Genomic DNA, 24,073 nt, shown 5'->3' with positions numbered 1-24,073 from the left:
CACAAAATGTCAATACTGTCTCTCAAATATGATTTTTGTGATTTGACATAGGATTGTAAAAATGTGTCAACATATTGGGACAAGTTAGATGTTAGAGACTGGATGCCAGAGACTATTGGTCTACCTGGTGGTTTTATGGGGTCTTTGTGTATGTTGGGCAAATGATAGAGCACGGAAGGAGGAGGGATCCGACCACATACAGCATCAGGAAGACAGGTGAGTCTCCGTACAGAGGGGGCAGCAGATCATGATCAGGAATGGCCACATCCAGCTATTCCACTCCTTTGACGTAGGGACTGCAAGGCTTAGTATCCAGAGTGCAGGATAAGGTCTTTCACTAGACCTATCACTCACTCAGGGATCAGCCTGCTTTTACCCTGTCCGGAGCCCCTGCACTGACAGACTGAGTGGTTCTTCTCCTACTCGGGCAGAAGATCAATCAAGTAGCCACCACTCAGCCAACCATTACATATAAAGAACATTCCAGCTCAGTGCGCATGAATTAACATTGGCTCAATATTTCTAGCGGGACGCCGCTACCTTACTGTACCACAAGCACTACCATTTATTTTTCCAGGGTCTCAGTACCATTAGAGTGTTATCAGTGACTATATTGTATGGTACTTATTCATGCTATAACAGCATTTTCATTCTACCACATAGTGTGACTAATGATCCATGATTTTGGTCCTTCTTTTTATGGAGACCATATTCACCTGACGTAACCATCATTGTGTTATTTTATGAGTATCATTAAGTAAAGTTTTTGTTTTATATCTCATTGTTTCATTATATTTGGACAGAATACGTTATTCATCACCAACACACTAAGCAATAACATCACATGCTATTCATTTAGGTTGAGCGCTGATCAAGTTGTTATATAATCTTTGTATGTTCAATACACGTGTACAATGACTGAACATCAATTGTTGTCCAGTTGTAAGATTCTTTCCATTTTGTCTCTTGTATGATCTGTAGTACACTCGTTGTATCCTTCAGATATGACTGCAATTCCTTGACATATTTCTGCAAAAAAATGTCCACATATTCTGAAAGATGTGATGATTCAATTCCTGCAACAATCGGTCTATCTGGTGGTTTTGTTAGACATTTATGGATCTTTGGTAAAAAGTAGAAGCTGCGGGTAGTAGGACTGGTTTTCATTAAATATTAGAATTCTTCCTTTTTAATAATATTATTATGTAGACCAAACACTAATAACATTCTTAGCTCTTCCATGAATCCTTCTAAAGGATCTTTCTCCAAGGTTTCATATGAATTCTTGTCATTAGGGAGTCTGGCAGCGTCCTCTAGATAATGTGATTGATCCATAATAACAAGTCCCCCCCTTTGTCAGCTTGTTTAATTACTATATCTGTGTTCTTCTGTAGCTTTTTCAAAGCCGCCTTTTCAAGGTTATTTAAATTCTGTTGTTTCACCTGTTTTATATCTTCTTCACACAATTCCTTTTTGACCATTTCATAAAAAACATTATTATGACTCCCATTTGATTCTAGAGGATAATAAGTTGATTTTCCTTTCATACCAGACTTAGAGGGTTCTTCATTAAAATTCCTTAAAGGTGCTTCTTCTTTCCTCAGAAAATATCTCTTGAGTGTCAGAGTTCTCACATATTTATTGAGGTCAATAAAAACATAAAATTTACTCATTTTGCTTGTAGGTGTGAAATTCAGTCCTTTACCTAATAGGGGAATCTCAGGTTTGGTTAAAGTATGTCCTGGTAGATTAAAGATACCTTTTTCATTAGGATCTATTTTAGATTTCTTCTTTTGTAACTCCATCCTCCTGCCCCCACATTTTTGCACCTACAAGCAATGATGTTCAGTTATTGTACATGTGTATTGAACATACAAATGGAGTTAATGCATCCAGACACTTTTTAGAATTAGAGGATTCAATTAGTACCCAACACAATGAGTTTTTATGTGATCTTATGTGTTTTATATTGAATCATAATTATTTTACATTTCTTAATCAATTTTATCGACAAATTTGTCGGATGGCAATGGGTAAGACCTTTGCTCCCAGCTTTGCTAACCTTTTAATGGGGTGCTGGGAGAAAAACTATATCTATAATAATAACCCCTTCATCAAGAATATCATACTATACAAAAGATATATTGATGATATATTAATTAATTGGGAAGGATCAGAAGAGGTTTTTAACCAATTTTTGTTACACATCATGGATAATAATATGAATCTTAAGTTTACATCCAATTTTATCTCAGTAGCCATTGAATTTTTAGATTTAATTCTAACCGGTGAAGGAGATACAATTTCTTCCAATAATTTTTATTAAAGGTGTTGACACAAACAGTTACCTACACTTTAAGAATTGCCACTTAAATGAAAACAGAACATTCCATACTCACAATTCCATAGAATTAAAAGGAATTGTAGTGATAAGAAGGTATGTGATGAACAGAGTCAACTTTATGCAAATAGGTATCAGGAGAAAGAATATCCAGAAGAACTCTTGAAAAAAACCATGAATAAAGCTAAAGATCCGGATCAAAAGGACCTCTTGGAATATAAACCAAAGGTCCAAAACACTATGATTCCATTTGTCACAGCATTCAATGGACATGAGAGTAAAATTAGGAAATCTCTGAACAAACATTGGAACATTCTTCTGATGGATCCCATTTTAAAAGAAGTTTTACAGTGTAAACCAAAAATTGTTTTTATAAAGTCTAAGAATCTTTAAGACCTACTGGCCCTGAGTATGCTTAGAAGTGCGAATTCACCACATAAGGGCATGATCCCAAAATGTCTAGGGTGTTTTAAATGTGGACATTGTAACACTTGTAAATTTCTCCACCCACAAAGAAAGACTTTTACCCATTTTAATGGATTAAAGAAGTATAAGATTAGGGAGTTTGTGAACTGTAACTCCACCTCGGTTATCTACCTTCTAGAATGTACGTGTGGTTTGAAATACATAGGCAAAACTAAAAGAATGTTGAAAATTCAGATACAAGAACACATTAGGAACATCAGGAATAAAGTAGAAGGACATGTTGTTTCACAACATTTTACCACCAAACACAATTCAAATCTAGAAGATTTAACATTTAAAGCTATTGAACATGTGAGTCTAGGACCAAAAGGAGGAGACTTAAGTAATCTACTGTCTCGTAGGGAAATGTATTGGATTTTTTAACTTAATACATTGGCCCCATTGGGCTTCAATGAGAGCTACGAAATTGCTCCATTTCTCTAAGAGGATGGACGACAAGGAAGGTTGGGGCATTGGCATGGGTTTATATAACATCTACAGCCATACCACTATGTTGACGCCCAATCTTGGAAGCTAAGCATAGTTGGGCCTGGCTAGTACTTGGATGGGAGACCTCCTGAGAATACCGGGTGTAGTAGATGTTATTACCAACATGCAAGATATGTTGTCCAGAAGCTTTATTATGGAAGTGATTTAAAGAGCAATGACATTGGAAGAATTGGGAATGGAATCGGACTGGAAGAATTTTTGAAGCTCAAAAACTATTTTATATTTGGTTTTCTTTGGAAGACAATTAATTATTCACATTTATTTGGATTATTAAACCCAATTGACTTTGACTATTCTTTAGAGATATTCAATCTAAATAGCATATATTTATTTATTTCTGTCTTGGATGCAATATTATCAATATTTTGCTTAAGAGTGATTCTCTTTCAAGTTAATTTTTTATTTTTTTTTATTTTTCAATAATCAGGTGTGCTCCTTATATTTTGATTCATGAATTTTGTGAACTAACATAAATCCTTCTTTAACCATATAAGGTACATTATCCATGTTGGAACGAAGGGCGGAAGTATCACAATGATATACCATCCTAAAAGGGCCCATGACGCTAGCGTACAAAGAAGACTAGCAGGCGCTATGAGGTGTTGCACGTGATCCGCAGAACCAGTGAGGGGACGTAAGTGAAGAAGTCCGGGCGGAGTATTGTCAGACTGATACCTGATGCGAGCCACTGGTGAGAGCTGAATGAAGGACGAGTACCCATGGAGACATCTGGTTTTAGTGACGCTTTGAGCTCGGGTGGAAGCTGCACAGGACCACACGATGTCAGGGCGGAAGTGACTTTCCAAGACTGTTGGTTCTACTATTGATTAATTTTCTAAAATTTATATTTTTAGTATACTATGATGGCATTTAGATTATCTGTATGGACAACTACATGTCATTGTTTGAATCAGTCTAATTTGAACTGTATTAAGTGCACAAATGAGCGGGAACCGGATATTGTGCCTAACTGCTCCTAAGTAGTCCCTATTAGTGCGGTAAAAAAATGCTGTCTCCCCACTATATTTACACTCCCTTGATGAAGTCTTAAGCAGACGAAATGCGTTGGAGCCTGTGTATCCTGCTACATGAACTATTTACCTTTTTAAACCAGATAAGCAGCTCTTTATTGTATTTTTATTTTTATTTCACTCTTTATATCTGACTATGTTTTATACAATGCGGATTACTTTCTCTATGTATTTACTCTATTAAATATATTTTTTATATATATTTATCTTATTGGTTTATCATCACTGTTCACCATTATCATTTTTATCGATATTACATAGCACTTGCACTTTATTAAAATATCACGGCACTGATACATTTATACATGAATTTAGGATTGATCTTTTGTATATTAATTTATTGCACGGCACTATAGATATAGTAGTTAGGAACCCGCTAAGTCACTCTCTAGTAAATTTCCCTTGTTTATGTTTTATATTTAGTATGGTATCAATACTAATTTATTATAGATTTGTGTTTAGGGATTTGTAGCGGCTGTATTGTCTGGGTTATCTATAGGATATCATAAGTGGTATACAGTCAGGTGCATAAATATTGGGACATTGACAGAATTTTCATATTTTGGCCTCTATTCACCACCACAATGGCTTTGAAATGAAACAAACAAGATGTGCTTTAACTGCAGACTTTCAGATTTAATTTGAGGGTAATTACATCCAAATCAGGTGAATGGTGTAGGAATTACAACAGTTTCTATATGTGCCTCCCACTTCTTAAGGGGCCAAAAGTAATGGGACAAACTAAACAATCCTAAATCTAACTTTCACTTTTTAATACTTTGTTGCAAATCCTTTGCAGGCAATTACAGCCTGAAGTCTGGAACGCATAGACATCACCAGATGCTGGGTTTCATCCCTGGTGATGCTCTGCCAAGCCTCTACTGCAAATGTCTGTAGTTCCTGCTTGTTCTTGGGGCATTTTCCCTTCAGTTTTATCTTCATCAAGTGAAATGCATGCTCAATCGTATTCAGATCAGAGGATTGACTTGGCCATTGCATAACATTCCAATTTTTAGCCTTAAACTCTTTGGTTGCTTTTGCAGTATGCTTCGGGTCATTGTCCATCTGCACTGTGAAGCGCCGTCCAATGAGTTCTGAAGCATTTGACTGAATATGAGCATATAATATTGCCGAAACACTTCAGAATTCATTCTGCTGCTTTTGTCAGCAGTCACATCATCAATAAATACAAGGGAACAGTTCCATTGGCAGCCATACATGCCCACGCCATGACACTACCACCATCATGCTTCACTGATGAGGTGGTATGTTTTGGATCATGAGCAGTTCCTTTCTTTCTCCATACTCTTCTCTTGCCATCACTCTGGTACAAGTTGATCTTTGTCTCATCTGTCCATAGGATGTTGTTCCAGAACTGTAATGGTGTCAGGGTTCAGCCTAGGATCGGCCTCTCTCACCTCCTTGCCGGCTTCCCCTGACTTCCTTGCGGTCAGACGTCTGGCGCAGTGATGGATGTATTCTGCCTTAGGTGCTTTTTGCGAGCTTCCATGGTCGGCTGTGTGTGCTGGGGATCGGAGTTCCCATCATGGGCGCCGCCATGACAGTTCCTCTCATGTGACAGTACTCCTAACCTATGGTAGCATGATTTCAGTCAGCTGATGCTGTGCTCCAGTAATCTGCTACCCCTGGGTATAAATCCGCCTCCAGAACTCCAGGAAGTTGCTGTTCAACTTTGTTATTCCAAGTGCCTGTGTTACTCCCACTGTTGCTCTGTGCTAAATCCTTCAGCGTGTTGCTTCAGCCTGCTCACAGTTTCCCAGTTTCCTGTATTAGCTTCCATGCTAAACCTTACTCTGAGACTTTAGCTTTCTCACAGTACTTCAGTGTTTCATGTCCCTTCCCTGTGTGTCTTTGTATATGTGCTGCTAATTTTATTGCAGCTTTCCTGTGGCTATTACCCTGTATCACTGAAGTGTCAGATTACCTGCTGGTATTAATTAGCTCACAGCTGGTCCTCCCAGCACATGTCTGTGTCAGTCTGCTCTGTGTCTTGTCAGTGCAAATCTGCACTTGCAGTTAGCACTCTCCCAGTGTATGCCTATCTTCTCTATATGTCTTGTCTGTGCAATCTGCACCTGCATATATAATTATTCCCAGTATTTTGCCTTTGCCCAGTACCAGCATTTCTATCTCTCCCAGTATTTGGCCTTTGTCCAGTACCACATTTCTAGCATTCCCAATATATTCCTTGAGTCCACTCTACTCTTGTATGTGCAATCCCCAGTATATGTTTGTGTTTTCCTGCATATTTAGCAAACTCCAGTACCTGCCTGTGTCCACATATCCCTGAGCTGCTGAGCTAGTCAGCTCCTGGATTTCTTAGTGATTCTTAGTTCATTCTCAGTAATCTCATGCAAGCCGGTGATCAGGATTTCTAATTGTGTTCCATTGTATCTCCAGTGTTCTAGCAATAACTTAACGTAACATAGTTTCCGGTCTTCTACCTTTCCCAGGTACCTGTCCAGAGGGCCGTGATCTGCTCACTTGGTGCAGTGGAATACCAAATCCCAATTGGAGGGGTCACTGGAGAAAACCACCAAGTGAGTTAGACTCCGCGCCTCTGGGCAGGTCTAGCCAAACCTGGGTTCAGCCGCAAATAGGAGACCTAGCCACAGTCACTCCGATAGTCACCTGAACCCCCGGCTCACCGTCCTCCACAGAGGATCACTTTCACTGGATTGTGACAGTTTGAACAGCCTAATATGCAAGCCGCCGGGTTCCAGGTTGAAGCAAGTTTTCAGGATTTACTCTTTCGCGTGTCTGCACAGGAGACAGCTTTGCAATCCGTCAGACAACAGCTGCAAGAACTCTCTAGTCAAATGACGATTATTCATTCAGTTCTAGCTGCTTTGTCCCCAGACACACCGCAAGTCCCGCCAGTGAATTCTCCACAGTTTTGTTCCGAAGTTTCAATTACCCCTACAGATGAAAAATTTTCTGTGCAAGCTAGTGAACCTCTCAAGTGTCCTCTGGTTCCCCAGTTTCCTGATATTTGTGACCCTGAACCTTTCCAGAGTTTTCACTGGCTTCTAGAACAACTACAAAATCTCCGTCCCAAAATTTTTCAAGTTATTTCCAAGCTTTCTAGTGCTACTCCTGACTTGACTAACAGCTTTTCCAAGCAAACTAAAGTAAAGCATCAAAGTTATCTGCGCCCTAAACTTACTGAGGTTGAACGTCAGCGATGCCGGGAACTGCATCTGTGTTTATATTGCGGTTATGATGATCACTTTCTTAAGGACTGTACTCTGCGCCCACTGAGAAGTGGTGACAAGTGTGTGACTCCTAATGTCTGCGTTTTCAGTTCTCCCCATCATCCATCAGTGATTCCCGTTTCTTCAGTTACCAATAAGGAGGTGATGTCCACTAAGCAAAAGAAAGTTCAAGTTTTCGATTGGGGCCCTGCTACAAGATGCTTCAACCCTCGTCTAAGAAATATTGGGAGGATATTTCAACCTTCTAAAGTCAGGGACACTACTCATTCCACTTCTACTGGTCATGGCCCAGATTCCATTTCCATCAGTCCCAGCCCGGATTCTGCCTGTGTTGGTCCCAGTCCGGAATCTGCTTTTCCCAATACGGGACTCCAGTCTGTAGCCCCAGGAGGGGTCTCAACTTCCTTACCCCAGCAAGGGGTCTCAAGTCTCGCACCCCAGCAGGGGGTCTCAAGTCTCGCACCCCAGCAGGAGGTCTCAAGTCTCGCACCCCAAGAGGGGGTCTCAAGTTCCACGCCCCAGAAGGGGGCCTTCGTTTCAAGTTTCATGCCCCAGGAGGGGGTTTCAAATCTCTCACCCCAGAAGGAGGTTACAAGTGTTGTACCCCAAAAGGGGGCTTTCATTTCAAGTTTCACGCCCCAGGAAGGGGTCTTCGTTTCGAGTTTCATGCCCCAGGAGGGGGCCTTCGTTTCGAGTTACACGCCTCAAGAGGAGGCCTTCGTTTCGAGTTTCACGCCCCAGGAGAGGGCCTTCGTTTCGAGTTTCATGCCTCAAGGGGAGGCCTTCATTTCAAGTGTTATGCCCCAGGAGCGGACCGTAATTTAAAGTGTTACTCCCCAAGAAAGGGTCTCAAGTTCCATACCTCAAGAGGGGGTTCTGAGCCACTCACCCCAGGAGGAAGTCTGTGTTCTTGCATCCCAAAAGGGGGTTTCATATTGCATACCCCGAAAGGAAAAGCCAAGTCAGCTTCCCCAGAAGGGGGTTTTAGGTCCCATACTCCAACAGGAAGTGTCAAGTTCTGTACTCCAGGAGGGGGCCTTGAGTCTCTCACCCCAAAAGAAGGTTTCAAATCTTGTTTCCCAGGAAGGGGCCTCAAATGCTATCCCCCAGGAGGGTGTTTCTAGTGTTATACCCCAAGAAGGGATTTCAAGTGTCACGCCCCAAGAGGAAATCCTCATTTCAAGTTCTTTACCCCAGGAGGGGGTTTCAAGCCTCTTACCCAGAGAGAGGGTTCCCAGTGTCCTTCCCCTAGAGGGGACTTCAAGTGTCTCACCCCAGGATGGGGTTCCCAGTGTAATACCCCAGGAGGGGATTTCCAGTGTTACGTTTCAAGAGAAAGTTCTTGTTTCAAGTTCTTCACCCCAGGCAAGGGTCCAAGTATCCTACCCCAGAATGGGGTTTCCAGTGTTATACCCCAGGAGGGGATTTCAAGTGTTATGTTTCAAGAGAAAGTCCTTATTTCAAGTTCTTCACCCCAGGAGGGGGTTTCAAGCCTCGCACCCCAAGAGGGGGTTTCAGATTCCTCACCCCAGGAGGGGATTTCAAGTGTCTCACCCCAGGATGGGGTTCCCAGTGTTGTTCCCCAAGGGGGAATTTCAAGTGTTATTCTCCAAGATGGGACCTCAAGTGTCTCACCCCAGGATGGGGTTCCATGTGTTATACCTCAAGATGGGATTTCCAGTGTTATACCCCAGGAGGGGATTTCAAGTGCTTCACCCCAAGATGGGATTCCCAGTGTTAAACCCCAGGAGGGGATTTCAAGTGCCTCATCCCAAGATGGGGTTCCCAGTGTTATACCCCAGGAGGGGAATTCAAGTGCTTCATCCCAAGATGGGGTTCCCAGTGTTATACCCCAGGAGGGGAATTCAAGTGTCTAAGCCCAGGACGGGGTTCCCAGTGTAATGCCCCAAGATGGGGTTCATGGTGTTATTCCCCTGGAGGGGACTTCAAGTGTCTCACTCCAAGATGGGGTTCCCAGTGTCATTCCCCAGGAGGGGATTTCGAGTAGTATACTTCAAAGAACAACTTCCGCTAATTTGTCCATCCCAATTATAAATTCTTCTGTTCCTGTGTTCAGGGGATCTTCACAAGCCTCACGCTCTTTTGAATCGGAGTCTAGCGTTTTTGAACAGACTTCCCAGGAGATTGATAACCACTTGAAAAATTTGACTTTTGTGATCTCAGAGGTCCCTGGGCTTCTGGGGAATAAAGGACTCAAGTCTCTAGTTGAGGAAGTTGGAGGTAGAGTTGTGGAAAATCTTAGTAAAGAAACCAATTACCTCATCATGACCCCCAACGGTGATAAATCTAAACGGAAAGTGGCAGAAAATCTTGGTGTCAAGGTCATCGACGAGGACCAATTGTTTGAATTAATGTATTCTTCGTCCAATGACGTAGTAGGTACTAACCATATAATCCCTGAGAATAACAAATTTTTTAATTCTGGTGCAGATAAAGAACATCAATTAATGCCAATTACATCTCCTGTTTATCAATCGATGGATCTCCAGTATAATTCCATGTCCACTCCTAACTGTCTTTTGTCCATTCCAGTATGCTCAACTAAAGTGTCTGAGGTATCTTCAATTCCAAAAGGGAAAAGCCCTAAATCAAAGACCAAAGAAATTTCATGCTCACAACCTGTTCTCCTACCTTCCTCTGTGGATAAAACCAGTTCTTCAACTAAAGACCTTATCTCTGAGCAACATTTTTTGGGAACAGATAATTGCCTGAAGGACTTGTCTTTTGTGATCTCGGGAGTCTTAGAATCTGTTGAGAATAATGAAGCCAAATCTTTAATAGAAACTTATGGAGGCAAAGTTTTTGAGAAACTCAGCAATAAAATCAATTATCTTATTTTGGGCCGTGATGGTGGGAGATCCAGGCGAGCAAAAGCAAAAGATTTGGGGGTCAAAGTCATTAATGAGGATAACATTTTTTAATTGGTGGACATTTATTTCAGCAAACAGTTACTTCTTGAACAAGCCTCCTTATGTAGTATTCCAGTACTTCCAGTCTCTAAAAACGGATACGAAAGTTGGGAGGATATCTGAAAAGTTATTTTTTCTAGTCTGCTGGAACCCAGTTCTTATTGTGTCTTCAAGCAAGATTTTTTTTTTGTTGTTGTTGATGTTTTCAAGTTGGATTTTCGAGTTTCCTGTGTTTTTCAAGTAAATTTTTTGTGTCTTTCTGAGGAGTTCCAGTTGAGCCTTTATGTGTGTTCGGTGCCCACCCTAAAAGGAGGGGGTACTGTCAGGGTTCAGCCTAGGATCGGACTCTCTCACCTCCTTGCCGGCTTTCCCTGACTTCCTTGCGGTCAGACGTCTGGTGCAGTGATGGATGTGGGGCTGAGTATTCTGCCTTAGGTGCTTTTTGCGAGCTTCCATGGTCGGCTGTGTGTGCTGGGGATCGGAGTTCCCATCATGGGCATCGTCATGACAGTTCCTCTCATGTGACAGTACTCCTAACCTATGGTAGCATGATTTCAGTCAGCTGATGCTGTGCTCCAGTAATCTGCTACCCCTGGGTATAAATCCGCCTCCAGAACTCCAGGAAGTTGCTGCTCAACTTCGTTATTCCAAGTGCCTGTGTTACTCCCACTGTTGCTCTGTCAGCGTGTTGCTTCAGCCTGCTCACAGTTTCCCAGTTTCCTGTATTAGCTTCCATGCTAAACCTTACTCTGAGACTTTAGCTTTCTCACAGTACTTCAGTGTTTCATGTCCCTTCCCTGTGTGTCTTTGTATATGTGCTGCTAATTTTATTGCAGCTTTCCTGTGGCTATTACCCTGTATCACTGAAGTGTCAGATTACCTGCTGGTATTAATTAGCTCACAGCTGGTCCTCCCAGCACATGTCTGTGTCAGTCTGCTCTGTGTCTTGTCAGTGCAAATCTGCACTTGCAGTTAGCACTCTCCCAGTGTATGCCTATCTTCTCTATATGTCTTGTCTGTGCAATCTGCACCTGCATATATAATTATTCCCAGTATTTTGCCTTTGCCCAGTACCAGCATTTCTATCTCTCCCAGTATTTGGCCTTTGTCCAGTACCACATTTCTAGCATTCCCAATATATTCCTTGAGTCCACTCTTCTCTTGTATGTGCAATCCCCAGTATATGTTTGTGTTTTCCTGCATATTTAGCAAACTCCAGTACCTGCCTGTGTCCACATCTCCCTGAGCTGCTGAGCTAGTCAGCTCCTGGATTTCTTAGTGATTCTTAGTTCATTCTCAGTAATCTCATGCAAGCCGGTGATCAGGATTTCTAATTGTGTTCCAGTGTATCTCCAGTGTTCTAGCAATAACTTAACGTAATATAGTTTCCGGTCTTCTGCCTTTCCCAGGTACCTGTCCAGAGGGCCGCGACCTGCTCACTTGGTGCAGCGGAAAACCAAATCACTGGAGAAAACCACCAAGTGAGTTAGACTCCGTGCCTCTGGGCAGGTCTAGCCAAACCTGGGTTCGGCCGCAAATAGGAGACCTAGTCACAGTGACTCCGATAGTCACCTGAACCCCCCGGCTCACCGTCCTCCACAGAGGATCACTTTCACCGGTTTGTGACAAATGGCTTTTTTAGATGTTGTTTGGCAAACTCTAATCTGGTCTTCCTGTTTTTGAGGCTCACCAATGGTTTACATCTTGTGGTGAACCCTCTATATTCACTCTTGTGAAGTCTTCTCTTGATTGTTGACTTTGACACATATACACCTACCTCCTGGAGAGTATTCTTGATTTGGCCAACTGTTGTGAAGGGGTTTTTCTTCACCAGGGAAATAATTCTTTTGTCATCCATCACAGTTGTTTTCCGTGGTCTTCCGGGTCTTTTGGTGTTGCTTAGCTCTCCGATGCGTTCTTTCTTTTTACGAATGTTCCAAACAGTTGATTTGGCCACACCTAATGTTTTTGCTCACTCTCTGATGGGTTTGTTTTGATTTTTCACCCTAATGATGGCTTGCTTCACTGATAGTGACAGCTCTTTGGATCTCATATTGAGAGTCGACAGCAACTGATTCCAAATGCAAATGTCACACCTAGAATCAACTCCAGACCTTTTACCTGCTTAATTGATAATGAAATAACGAGGGAATAGCCCACACCTGTCCATGAAATAGCTTTTGAGTTGATAGTCCCATTACTTTTGGCCCCTTAAAAGTGGGAGGCACATATAGAAACCGTTGTAATTCCTACACCGGTCACCTGATTTGGATGTAATTACCCTCAAATTAAATCTGAAAGTCTGCAGTTAAAGCACATCTTGTTTGTTTCATTTCAAAGCCATTGTGGTGGTGAATAGAGGCCAAAATATGAAAATTCTATCAATGTCCCAATATTTATGCACCTGACTGTATATATTTCTTGGCGCTATCTTGCACACATTTACTCTACATGTCTGCAGACATATCTATCCATCGACTGTGCAGCACATCCAATGTGATATGTTGGTGAACGACGACGTTCACCGACATATCGCAGGTGTAGCAGATATATTGGCTGATCTATTGATCAGCCAATGCATCTGTCAGTGTGTACCCAGCTTAACAATCACAGGTAGACTCGATAATGTGGCCCTGAGAACACAATGGAGAAGAAGTAAATAGCAAGTCCCATGTGCAGCCAGCAGCTGCTTAATTAGGCAATTAGTCCAGGCAATCAGAAATATAGGGCGGGATGTAATAGAGATTGAGTCTGCCGGGGGTGCGGGATGCAGACTGATCTCGATCATTTTTTTAAAGTTGCAGTCATTTACAAGGCAAAGCCAGTTCAGCAAGATCAGTGTGCATCCCGCACCTCCATCAGACTCGATCTCTATTACATCCCACCTTATATTTCTGATTGCCTGGACTAATTGCCTAAGTAAGTGCATCCTGGTGCCATATTTTCCCCAGGTAAATGATGCATACCCCCCTGCCATCTACATGATGTAAAAGAAAACATTATTCATCAGACCAATGTAAGCTCATTGATGAACAGGGGTCAGCATGGGCACTCTGAACGGTCTGCTGCCATGAGCCCCATACACAGCAAGCTGCAGCACTGTGTGTTCTGACACCTTTCTGTCATAGCCAACATTAACTTTTACAGCAATTTTTTCTACTGTAGTTCTTCTGTGGGATAGGACCAGACAGGCTAGCCTTCAATCCCCATGCAAATCAATGTGTCTTGAACGCCCATGACTATTTTGCTTTATTATCGGTTGTCCTTCCTTGAACTATTTTTGGTAGCTACCTACCACTGCATACCAGGAACACCCCATCTGTCCTGCCATTTTGGAGATGCTCAGACCCAGACATCTAGCCATCACAATTTGGCCCTTGTCAAAGTCACTCAGATTTATTTTCTTGCTCACTTTTCCTGCTGCCTAATATATCCCACTTCTTGACAGGTGCCATTGTTACAAGATAATCAATATTATTCACTTCACCTGCCAGTGGCTTTAATGTTATGGCTGATCGGTGTATACTGTGTCTCTATAGGTTGAGTTCTTTAACTAGTACCTTGCACTAGATGAAAAATTAATATGCAGTTACTTTATGAATCTTTGCACTCTCCATGCACACAGAAATGGCCCACATTTACTCAGGAAAATTTGCAAAATGATGAGCCAAAACATTATGACCATGCCTATGTTGAGGTTACTCGCCAATGTACAGTATGAATGCTACAAGACCTCCAACGGTGTCCTCTGGTATCAGCAAAGCCTTTAACTCCTGTAAGTTGTGAGGTGGAGCCTCTGCCGATCAGAATTATTGTTCCAACACATACTGTAGCACAGAAGCTTGATTGGATTGATCTGGTGAATTTGGAGGACACCTTGAACTTTTCATCACGTTTTCAAACCATTCTCAAATAGTCCATACAATTGGACAGGTGAAATTATCATGCTGAAATAGGCCCCTTACATCGGAAAATAACATTGCCATGAAGTTTGTATCTGGTTCATAATGATGTTTTGGTAGGTATTACATATCAAACTAATGTCCACATGAATGACCAGACCCAGGGGTTCCCAGCAGAACATCGTTTAAAACATTACACTCACTCTGCCGGATTCCCTGGTGCCATCTCTTCCTTAGGTAAATGATGCACATGTACCCGGCATTGGATCCAAAGAGAGTGCAGGGTTCCTAAAGTGTCTTTTAAAAAATGTGCTATTTTTTAATGATGGGCCTGATTCATATTTGGGAGAAAGAGCAAGTAACTGTGCATATTGATAAAACCATGTTGCACTACAGGATTGCGAGGTCTTACGGAAGTGCGAAAGTGGTAGTGGGCTTCTCTATGCCGAGTGAGCAGTTGCAGACATTGAGATGTAGTTAAAATGCCAACCACCGGTCGAAATGCCAACCACCAGAATCCCGACACTGAAAGCCCGGCATTGGACTAAAGACAGGCGTCTAAATACCGACGCCTGTCATTAGCCCCACACCGAAATCCCGATGCCCGACATACCGAACGTAGGGTAGCCAGGTGTTGCAACGTGTTAGCTGCGGGGGGAGGGTTAGATTTAGGCACCCCTGGGGGGACTTAGAGTTAGGCACCCCCCCGGGAGGGTTATGTTTAGGCTAGGGGAAGGGGGGGTTAGGGCTAGGCACCATCGGGGGGAGGTTAAGGTCAGGCACCCCTCCTGGAGCATTAGGTTTAGGATGCGGAGAGGGGGTGTTAGGTTTAGGCACCACGGGGGGACTTGGGGTTAGACACCACCCCCCGAGTCTTAGGGTTAGGCACCCCCAAGGGAGGGTTAGAGATAGGGGGGTAGAGGGGAGGGATAAATATACTTACCAGCCAGCATCAGGATTATGAAATGTCGGTCTTCCAAGGACGGGATTTTAACCGACGGCTTTTAAGCTGTCGGTATTTCATACCCAACCCGCAGACATTAGCATATTTTCGCAACAGAACTTCATGCGTAATCACTGCTGCAATTGCAATAGCGTTCCAAGTGAATCAGGCCCTCTATTCCTAAATCTACATGTATAAAAAAAAATTCTATTTCAGACAGTAATTTGACATTGTAGTATAAGCATACTGTATGTAACTATTCAATTGGATACATCTGTTACTCCTGGAATTTATTTATGGAAATAACTTACTTCCTCTAATCTTATTGTTTCCTTTCTACTTTAAGCAGCATAATGTAAGTATATTGAGTTACAATTGTCGAAGTTGGATAATTGGCAGAGACAAGATCAGCTTAAAATTAGATCGTAACGATGCCATCTTGCGACTGGCCGCAAGACAACCATCTTGAAAATGAGGTCGCAAGATGCCATTTTGCGAATGGCCGCCCAGCGCCATTTTAGCTAAACTCACACTTAAGTACATATGGCGATGCTACTATTAGAATCATGTGATTGCATCTTACACCATTTCTCATACACACAATTGCGCTGTTAACTAGTCGCACATTAGCGAATGCATAAGATCCTGTATGAAAATGCTGTTTATTAGCCTCATGCACACGCATCTGCCCCAAGTTAACTAGCGTCTTTCTATCAAACCCCACATACTTACACATTACATATTTACATACAAGGGCCCTCATTCAGAGCCGTATGCTCTGAGCAGAGCGCACGCTCTGAATGAGGGCCGGGCTCCATTTTCATGGAGCGTCCTCCTGGACGCTCGTATAGCTGTGGGTCACCACCCACAGGCTATACGAGCGTGCTTTGTGATGGCCGCGATGGTCGAGACCATCGCGACCATCGAAATTGCGAGCCGGAGCCTGCGGTTGAGGTTTTCAACCGCAAGCTCCAGAGTGATTTTGGCTCTATCAGAGCCAAAATCACTCCCACTGACATCACTAGTGATGTCAGTGGGCCGGCTTCTGACGGGAGGCGTTCCCGTGGGAACGCCCCCGTCAGGGAGGCATGCCCCCGGCACGCCCACCAAAGGGGGCATGCTGTCAATCAACATTGACAGCACGCCCCCTTTGATCGGACACAACGAGCGAAGGACTTTCCTTCGCTCGTCGCGTCTGGCGCATGCGCACGACGGAGCTCCCTCCGTCCTGCGCATGCTCAGTCCATAACATCGACCCACTTGCGAGCGGACAGCCGCTCGCGAGCGGGTCTGAATCAGGCCCAAGGTTCCAAAAGCTTTAAAGTATGAGATTCATTTATTATAATTGCTGTGAAATAAAGGTTATTTAGTAGCTCAGGTTTAATACATGACAAATATTCCGTGCTTGGTATTATACTGATCTGCACCCTCTCCACAGCTTCCCGGTATCGTCGGTGGGAAGATCGCAACATGCACTCGCAACTCATGGGCCGCAGAGACTTCAAGCACCGAAATGTACATTATATGACCACCTGTTAGGATTTGCATGAGGTGGGAAACAGAGGCAACCAGCTGTCGGAGGCTGGACTGTGTTTATTTGAATCAACCTGTTAAATGCTCTGTAACAGATGCATCCCCTTTGGGAACCAATAGCATCAGCAACAAGCCTCTCTATTGTGTTGTCTGTTTCTGGGGGGGTATAAATATGTGTGCTCTGACCCTGGGTTTCTAGTCTTCTTGCTGAATGCTGATTGACGGAGGTTTCTTGCTGATGCCGGGATCTGGTCCAGAGCGCATGCGTATGTATAACTGTACTTGGGTCTGTATAATTTCTTTGCGCTAAATTGTACTTAGATCATAGCGTGTAACTGACTGTACTTTTACTTGAATAATACTTTGTGCTTTGGAACCACAGGTTCAAGGTCTGGAGTCTTTATTTACTGTATGACTGCGTATGCAAAATAGCATCATCCTTAGAGGTTTATAGGAAGGATATTAGAAGGTATAGGCAGGAGTGTATAGAGGTTTAAACTCAGTATCGTTAGTTGGAGGCTCATAGTGTGAGGTCACTTACCTGCTCACACGATAAAATACGGTTATCGATATCTCACCAAAGGGTGGATAGTGGCCACATGCAGTTTTCCCTGCAACCACTGTCCGTTATTGTGTGAACCAAGGTACACTGACTAGAATCCAGGGACAAGAGAGGAAAAAGTTTGTTTTCCTTTGTTGATAGTATTTTACGTTAAAAGGGGGCGCCGCAGTATTGCGCACACGGCTGAGTAGCAGTTTTGCGCGCACGGTAAAGACGCACTTTTGCGTACGCAGCTAAGGGTAAGTCTTATGGTTATGTAGTAGTCGCATTATTGTGTATACAACTAGTCACACAATAACGTATACGTATTTCCGGTTGTGCTGCCACGTGTTTGAACAAAGGCGTTGAGGTTTACATTTTTCATTTGTTGCCAATAACTGGGTTAACATGTATTTTTCTGCGCAGGAAAAAAGTGTGTAACTGTGAGTGTTCGTTTAGGGCATAACTCGGGACCTAAATGTTAAGGGTATCGTAGGACCCTTAAGTGCTAGGCGCAGGAAGGTGGCCTAGTGACTCGGTAGCAGCATACCATTTACTTTTACACAGAGCAGGTGTATGGTTTGATATTTTTGTTAGGGTTCGGCCCCCAGCGTGATTATAGCATTCAGTAATCAATGTGTGTGATCTGTTAGGCTTATTTGAACACTATAATTGAACTGCATAATCTTGGCTAGATTGTGATTGTGAGCTGGTGGGAGGGTGGACAAAATCAACTGGAACACAAAGGGTACTTTGCTGCCCCCTAGCAGTTGAAACGTAGTCAAAAAGGGATTTTATTGTATGGGAGCATCTTCCTTCCATAGGTGAGTGAAGGCATCTAGAGGTCCTTCATACGGTTTGGTGGATACACCCTTTTTCAAAGGCGTCCACAGGTAAGTGAAAGTATCTTGACTGTCTTTCACCAGTTTACATCTTTATTGAAAAACGTAGGAGTTGCCTCAAGATGGGAGCCACGCAAACAATAGAGATGTTAGACAATGATGTGCTGCTAATGGAAGCGCCGCTTGGATCGGCCCGTCGTATTATGCATACAAAGTAGGGTACGTATGCAATAAGGTATTGTGATGTATGGTTTAAAACAACGATGAAGAGTGCTAGACCGTTTCCCAGAATTGGTAGCTTTGATAAAGATGTATTGAATAATGTCCGGGACCACATCAGTCTGATGCGGTCTCGAGGTAAGAAGGTAAAATATTATGAATGTTTAAAATTGTGGCAGCATGAAGGGGATGCGTGGCTTAAAAATGTGCAAGCGACACAAACTAGCATCGCAAACGCATTGCCAGAAAATACACCCGCAACGCTGGATTGCAATGCGTGCGAGCCGCAAAATAGCGCATTTGCAGCAAGGTAGCGTTGCGGAAGGTATTGCCATTAGTTCATGCGCACCACCGCCACCTTCTGTGGATGAGGGTGCAAGTACAGTTATCAAAAAAAAACATAAAAATGTAACAAGCAATTTGTATCCTCTCTAAAGCAACCATAAAGAAAATGTTCATGATGTGGATGATGAGCCTATTGTAATGTCTGCCATTTCCCATGCTGTGCAAATGATAGATGCTGCGCCACGACAATCACGAGTGGTGCCGCCATCTCCATTGGTAACAGCAAGGGTAGTGCTAACACCCTCTGCACCCATAGAGGAAGTTGTTAATACCATACGTAGCAGCAACAGATTAAACCCCCAGCTAGGTAACAAGGTCAAAGGTAGCAGCGCTGCCGGTCTGCATCCCATTCGGACAATAACTGTTCAGAATGGAAATGCAGATGCATAACGGTGTAGTGCCCATGAGGGAAGTGGTAATGCATTGTCCTTGGACAAGAGCAGAACTAAATTCCATCATAAATGATTTCCCCGATCCCAAAAAAGGAACTAGCCAAATGTCAAAGATTTTTGAGGAATTTGGGTAGTTCTCATGAGCCAACTAATAAAGATTGGCGGGTAGTGTTAAGGGCTTGTCTACCACGCAATATCGACGTGACAAAATTTATCACGGATTGTGTATTGGATGGTGACGTTCCCTTAACAGACCAAGTAAACCAAGGTAACATTTCCCGCATTGTAACTCAATTGGGTATATATTTTCCAGTAGTAGTCAACTGGAACAAAATTTTCACCATAAAGCAAAAGGAGAGTGAATCTGCAGAAGATTATTGTGACCGGGCTCTGCAGGCTATCACCCAGTACACTGGGTTAGAGGATATTAAAGATAGCACTCACCACAGGGGAATGATAGTCACCATACTCATGGACGGTCTTAAAGAGAACCTAAAGACCTCACAGCCTGGCTGGAGGGGAGTCACAATAGATACCCTCATAGAATCTGCCATAGAACATGATAAAACATCTCAAAGAAGAGAGAGACCCAGAGCGAAAAACTAATGGCTGTAAGTATCCAAGCTCTGGAAGGAATGACGGTAACATCACAGCCAGCAGACACACTTGCACCCACACACACACTTACACCTGAACAGTTATACGCCCTCACTAATCCCACGCAACAGAAAACACAGCCCTATCCCACATACCCTACACAACCACAGGTCCCATACTACCCACAAACTTCATGCCCCCCACAATACCCATATCCTCCATTTCCCTACCCATATCCACCACCTTTCCCCCTGCTCAAATCCCACAACAACCCGTGTCTTCACCTGATCCACGAGCATGTTTTAATTGTAAACAAACAGGACATTTAAATAGAAACAGTCCGGTAAAAAGGGTAGGACCCCCAAACCAGAGAGTACCTGGATATCCCCATAAAGGATATGCACAGAGACCAGCAAATGTCCAACAAGCACCAGCTCCAATAGTGGCCGTTAATGCTTTATTGGAGAATGGTAGCCAACGCTAGGGGTCAGGTCACACCTGTAGTCTACAGATAGTCAGGTTAACGGGAAGTACTAGGGAAGAACCGGTCATGATGGTTGATGTAGCTGGTACTAAATATCCTTTTCTTGTAGCCACAGGGGCGACCAGGTCAGTGATAAAATCTCCCGTTAATTTACAGGTGACCAACGAGAAAGTACCAACAATGAGTGTAACAGGTAAAGTGCAACATTATCCTTTAACAAAGTTCACAGAGGTTACTATCGGACCGTTGCATACCAGGCATTCTTTTCTTCTGGCTGCAGCGACTCCTACTAACCTGCTGGGTAGAGATTTGTTATGACATAAACCAAAGAAGCAAAGTATTCCTATATTGGGGCACTCACGGATTAATCAGAATAAATTTCCAGTGACCATATACATCATAAAACATAACTTTTATTAAGTCCTTTTAGAATACAAAAACAATAGCGAAATATAATTCTAAAATTGTGTGTTCTCCAGTTATAAATCTTATTGTGGTAATCCTATTATTGTACTATATATCGTCTATAGGTATATTGATTCCACGTTATGTTGTTCTATGTTGAATGTCTCACCAGTGAATGTCTAATTCTATTGATTAAACAAATCCCTATATGAAATGGATATTTATGGTTTACTGAATAAACTGGTGCCAGACAGCACTCAATTGATTCACTAAATTGCAATACATACGATGTTGTCTATTAAACTGTAGTTATTAGGCTGGTAGATAGAAGATATCACCTAAAAAATATTTGATTCAAGACAAAATAACTATGTATGTGTATCCAAACAATGTTGGTACCTATGCTGGTAGTGTTGTATCACTGTCCTAACGATTTAATCATATAATATTAGCTGCTCCCTGTTCCCTGAGCTGAGAGTCTGTAAATACAGGAAAGTCCCCTGATATACTGAAATATCTAGTTGCTCATTTGCATGTGATTATTCCAACAAAGTATGTGGGCCTTATAGGTAACAGTGTGACATCATTCGTTCCGACTGCCTCATTAACTTATCAGTGTTTTATTAATAGAGCTCTCACCTCTCTAAACAGTCTTCTAATATACCAACACTCTCCTGATATATCACAGAGCTTAATCATAAATTATGGCACCTGAGAAGTGTTACAATAGTTTCAACTGTGTTGTACAAAAAAATGGTTGTTGGATGTTACAGCCTTACTCGCGACATTGTAACCTTGTCCGTTTTGGCTGCCTCATGAATATTCACTGCTCTCATTACTGAGCTCTACACTTGCATAGTCTGTTGGAACATGAGTAGTCTCCTGATATACCGCTGTATCTAGCGGCTACAATTCACCCTCTCATACATTACTGTTTGAATGTTTATTAACTTGCTGTCAACACTGTGACACTATCCACTCCGGCTATCTCATGAATATTCACTGCTCTCATTAGTGAGCTCTATGCTTCCGTGATCCGTTAGGACATGAGCAATCTCCTAATCTACCACTCTAGCGGCTTCTAATAGCTCTCTCATATAATATAACTCCGATTGACTAGGTATTCAACATGAACAAACATATTTATATGGAGAAACACATTGATTAAAAAACAACACAGGTCACGCTATGCATCGCGTGCCCGTGTGACCCAACGCGCGTTTCGCATCAACTGCTTTAGCAAAGGAGCAACCCGACCACTTGGTTACTGCTGTTTTTTAATCAAAACGGACAAGGTTACAATGTCGCAAGTAAGGCTGTAACATCCAACAACCATTTTTTTGTACAACACAGTTGAAACTATTGTAACACTTCTCAGGTGCCATAATTTATGATTAAGCTCTGTGATATATCAGGAGAGTGTTGGTATATTAGAAGACTGTTTAGAGAGGTGAGAGCTCTATTAATAAAATACTGATAAGTTAATGAGGCAGTCGGAACGAATGATGTCACACTGTTACCTATAAGGCCCACATACTTTGTTGGAATAATCACATGCAAATGAGCAACTAGATATTTCAGTATATCAGGGGACTTTCCTGTATTTACAGACTCTCAGCTCAGGGAACAGGGAGCAGCTAATATTATATGATTGAATCGTTAGGACAGTGATACAACACTACCAGCATAGGTACCAACATTGTTTGGATACACATACATAGTTATTTTGTCTTGAATCAAATATTTTTTAGGTGATATCTTCTATCTACCAGCCTAATAACTACAGTTTAATAGACAACATCGTATGTATTGCAATGTAGTGAATCAATTGAGTGCTGTCTGGTACCAGTTTATTCAGTAAACCATAAATATCCATTTCATATAGGGATTTGTTTAATCAATAGAATTAGACATTCACTGGTGAGACATTCAACATAGAACAAGATAACGTGGAATCAATATACCTATAGACAATATATAGTACAATAATAGGATTACCACAATAAGATTTATAACTGGAGAACACACAATTTTAGAATTATATTTCGCTATTGTTTTTTTATTCTAAAAGGACTTAATAAAAGTTATGTTTTATGATGTATATGGTCACTGGAAATTTATTCTAATTAATCCGTGAGTGCCCCAATATAGGAATACTTTGCTTCTTTGGTTTATGTCATGGTCATTTATTTTATTCCTGGGAGCACCTCCGTCCAGAATAGTTATATATTGATATCATATTTATATGAACATTAATAAGGGATAAGGAAGGATAATCGTGTATAGAGTGGTCTGTGCGGATATTCTTTTCACTTTTTTTAGAGACTTGTTATGTAAGATGGGATGTGTCATATACTGCACCCCTGATGGTGTATTTCTAGATATCCCAGAGAGAGTTGCGAACGAGGTGTGGGATATGTTGGACACTCCCCAAGGATAATGTATCACTCTACCAGTTTAAATGAAAATCCATCTCAGGTAGAGCAAATGTTATCAAAAATTCCAGATTCCCTTTGGACTAAGGATGGACAGGACACTGGAGTAATGGCAAACGTAAGTCCCGTAATGGTAAATTTAAAAGGTGGTAGGCAAGCTCCAAAAATTCCCCAGTACCCACTAAAACAGGAGGTAGAATCAGGGGTTTTTCCAATAATTGAGCGATTATTGCAACAGGGAATTTTAGTTCGTACAGCTAGTGTAGCCAACAGTCCCATCTTTCCGGTGAAGAAGAGTGGTGGGAGGGGTTATAGGCTGGTACAAGACCTTAGAGGTGTTAATAAGGTAGTAGAGAGCCAATTCCCCATAGTGCCAAATCCAGCTGTCATTCTTATGCAAATCCCACCAAATGCAACCCATTTCACTGTCATTGACCTCTGTTCTGCTTTCTTCTCTGTGCCTCTCCACGCTGACTGTCAGTATTTATTTGCATTCACATACAGAGGTGTACAATATACATGGACACGGTTGCCCCAAGGTTTCATAGACAGCCCCAGTATCTTCTCCCAGGCCTTGCACGACTGTTTACAATCTTTTCAACCTGCCAATGGATCTGTTCTAATCCAATAGGTGGATGATTTATTGCTATGTTCTGATTCATTTATGTCATGTTTGAATGATACTAAACTTTTGTTGCTTCATCTCTCGCATACAGGACACAAGGTTGGTAAGGACAAACTACAGCCGTGCCAATCCAGAGTAAAATATTTGGGACACATCTCATAAATGACAGAATCCAGGCTATACAGAACATGACACTGCCGCAGAACCAGCAGCAAATTCGTACCTTCTTGGGAATGTGTAAATACTGTAGAATGTGGATCCCAGGTTTTTCTACTCTGGCCTTGCCTTTACAGGACT

General features: G+C 42.2%; 1 protein-coding gene and 1 pseudogene across 1 annotated transcript in view; one reads left to right on the top strand and one right to left on the bottom strand.

The window, feature by feature from the left end:
• CCDC122 (coiled-coil domain containing 122) overlaps nt 1–24,073 on the bottom strand; it is a 51,183-nt gene that overhangs the window by 13,411 nt on the left and 13,699 nt on the right. The window lies entirely within an intron of this gene.
• On the top strand, nt 3,300–3,408 carry LOC148543220 (5S ribosomal RNA; annotated as a pseudogene).

The sequence above is a fragment of the Taudactylus pleione genome, unplaced genomic scaffold (assembly GCF_031769625.1).
Source record: "Taudactylus pleione unplaced genomic scaffold, aTauple2 ptg000005l, whole genome shotgun sequence".
In the NCBI taxonomy this organism is placed as follows: domain Eukaryota; kingdom Metazoa; phylum Chordata; class Amphibia; order Anura; family Myobatrachidae; genus Taudactylus; species Taudactylus pleione.
This window is presented reverse-complemented; position numbering and strand designations above follow the sequence as displayed.